This window comes from Castanea sativa, chromosome 11 (assembly GCF_040712315.1).
Source record: "Castanea sativa cultivar Marrone di Chiusa Pesio chromosome 11, ASM4071231v1".
In the NCBI taxonomy this organism is placed as follows: Eukaryota; Viridiplantae; Streptophyta; class Magnoliopsida; order Fagales; family Fagaceae; genus Castanea; species Castanea sativa.
Genome location: NC_134023.1, coordinates 5478580 through 5481918, shown reverse-complemented (window position 1 = coordinate 5481918; position 3339 = coordinate 5478580). Strand labels below are relative to the sequence as shown.

The 3339-nt window shown below is 33.5% G+C and overlaps 1 pseudogene; it reads left to right on the top strand.

The window, feature by feature from the left end:
* Positions 1 to 304: 304 nt before the first annotated feature.
* Positions 305 to 2813, top strand: LOC142615948 (beta-amyrin 6-beta-monooxygenase-like; annotated as a pseudogene).
* The last annotated feature ends 526 nt before the right edge of the window (positions 2814 to 3339 follow it).

The window sequence follows — 3339 nt, the reverse complement described above, 5'->3', positions numbered from 1 at the left end:
CATCAATTAAAGAAGGTATAATAAAAGATTGTCCTCTATCTATGACAAACAGGGGTCAATGAATCACACAACAAACAGGGGTCAATGAATCACACAACAAAGATTAACCCTAATTAGAGTGCGCCCACTCTGATACCACTTGATAGGCCAAGAATATATTGACCACTTTGGTAAATTAATCAATTAATTAGCGAAGTTAATTAATTAGATTCAATTACATGCAATAAGCGCGGTAGAACAAACAAATCACCAACTAAAGTAAATGCAACGGAAATTAAATTTGACACAGGTGATTTGTTTATGAATGAAGAAAACCATTGAGGCAAAACCATTGAGGTAAAACCTCACCGGGTGAATTTAAGGTCACTACTCTTGAGAATCCACTATGATCAAAACAAGATGTTACAAGTAAAGAAATCCCGGTACCTTATACCAACCTACAATTGAACCTTTACCCCAATACACAATTGGACTTGTAATGAAGTTACAATCTCTCATTTCAATGCACGACTTCAAATATATGACTAACCAATTGATGCACGGATCCTAGTACGTAACTTACTCTTTTGCACAAATTGAAGTACGTAACTAACACATCAACTTGAGAAAAATATTGGTTGCAAAGTTTTTCAGTTCATTCAAACGATGAAGATAAAAAAACTCCTTGGTTACAAAACCCTTGGTGCAAAGATGTAGTAGTTTCTTCGAAGAATATGATGAACTAGGTCAACTTTTGTCTCCGGTCACACAATGCATGAAGGGATTCGCCAATTCCTTGTGTGACGGCTTTTAAAATAATCTTTATATATGTCTAGGGTTGTTAGGAAAGAAACCCTACACAAATACACTTGGATATGCATGAAAAAAAATCTGAAAATCTGACTTTCGTAATTCTTGATAGATATTGTTTCTGTCGAGCAGCTGTTGAGCAAACACATTAAACTTCGATAGATATTATCTGTCGAGCTATCTGTTGAGCTTTAATGTATAACACTTTCTTCACTTGTTTCTTAGACAGTTTTGTATGACTTCAATACTAGATTACCCAATTACAACTAAAGTGCATTTTATCAAATGATTAGCTAATATACAATAACATATGTTCTAATAAGTTCCACATATGTTCTAACATTGCTAAAACTTATGCTTCAAGAATCTCTTGTAAACTTTTCCCCTGAAAATTCTATTAAAATAAGGAGGGCTGTGGTTGAATTTCTCTCGCCAGAAACTCTTCAATATTTCATACCTATCATGGAATCCATGGCAAAGAAACACTTGGAGACAGATTGGTCTCCTTACAGACAAGTCAAGGTTTTGCCGCTTTCAATGAAGTATATCTTTGCACTAGCTTTTATGTTGTTTATGAGTATCACAGATCCCAACCATGTGACAACCTTTGCTGATCTCTTTGCCCTTATCATAGATGGTTTTACGTCTGTGCGTATAAATATCCCAGGCACAACCTTTAACCGCGCCATTAATGCAGGCAAAGTTATTCACCAGGAGCTTTTAGAAGTAATCCAACAGAGGAAGAAAGAGCTGCTATCAGAGAATAATGAGACGGTTGCTCGTGACTTTATAACTCACACGCTTCTTGCATTAGATGAGAACAGCAGATCAGTTATAAACGACCTGTTAACTTCTGCCAACATTGTGGACTTACTTCTTGCTGGACATGATACCACTAATTCTGCTGTCACATTCGTGTTGAAGTATTTAGCAGACTTCCCTCATGTTTACAATGAGGTCATCTTAAAAGGTACTTCTTCTCAACCTATTATGGGCCTATCTCTTCTTTTGTTAAAAAACTATTATGCTATACTTCTTTCGCTTTAAAAGACCTTCATCAAAAGTGCATCTACCATGTACTATAGTATAACGTAGATTTGCAGTTGGGGTTCAACAAAATTTCAATTTAGAAAACATTTTCAATATATATAATTGGTGTAATTCTCTAATAATGTTACCCCATATAGTAACTTGTAATTCTCTTACTCTTTTTAACATGTATGTCAAATTTCATATTACTTAAATACTATTTACTATCCAATCTATATCTCATGTTGTGTGGATAATTTTAAATTACAATGACTTGGAATTCTAAATTATTGTAATAAGATAATTATTGATTTATGATAATAATAAGTTTTGCAAGTATGGAAACTACATAGAAAAATATAATCCAATACACACATGCACGTGCACGAGCACACACACACACATGTTGTAGATGCAAAACCTCTCGACGATGTTTAACAAATACAGTGACACAATCTTTTAGTGGCCACCTATAGCTAATAATTAAGAAAAATACAAAAAATTCATTCAGTACGCTGTATGTAATTCTTGACACGTGACATATCTCATAAGTGTGATTTTGAAAAATTAATCTAACAAAAATGAGGTCATATTGTTAAATAGAGCAAATGGAAATTGCAAGATCTAAGGATCCAAATGATTTGTTGAATTGGGATGACTTTAAGAAAAGGAAGTACTCTTGGAATGTGGTGCGTGAGGCAATGAGGCTAATACCTGAGAAAAATCCTAAATACTTTCCCAATCCTGAGAAATTTGATCCTTCATGATTTGAAGGTAATAGTCCAGCGGCCTACACTTTTGTACCATTTGGAGGAGGACTTAGAATTTGCCCTAGGAGGGAGTATGCTCGATTTGAAGTACTAGTGTCTATGCATAATGTGGTGACAAAATTGAAGTGGGAGAAAGCAATTTCAGATGAAAAGATTACTTGCAAACTATCACCAATTCTAGTTGATGGTCTTCCGATTTACCTTAAGCCTCATAATCGTAAATAATAGATTGAGTTGGTGACATGAAATAATAAATATGACTTTATAAATTAATATGATAATGAATGTAATTGGTCTCACTTCAAAAACGTAATAAATAACTGTTTGGATTACCAATTTTTTATGATTGATGACATATCAATTCTTAAGTCTCATGTATAGAATTTATAATATCTATAATATCGTTTATATGGGTATAGGCATACCAATAATTGATATGTCACATTTCACAAAAAATTAATTAATACATTTGATTTTTATCCTCTTATTTTTATTTTTTATTTTTTTTTATACAATATAGAATTTCTACTATAGCCTAATCTAAGTATATATGTGTGCGAGTCTCTCTCCTGAAGACTTGAACCCCGGCCCTTTCTCTCCACACCCCACAAGTATCTATACTTGTAAAGTGACCACCGCACCAAGGGTGCATGGTGGTTGATTTTTGCCTCGTTAAAATAATACTATCACGTCCATTGTCATATCAATTTATAAACATTTTGCAATAAAATTGAATGCTTATAATTATGAG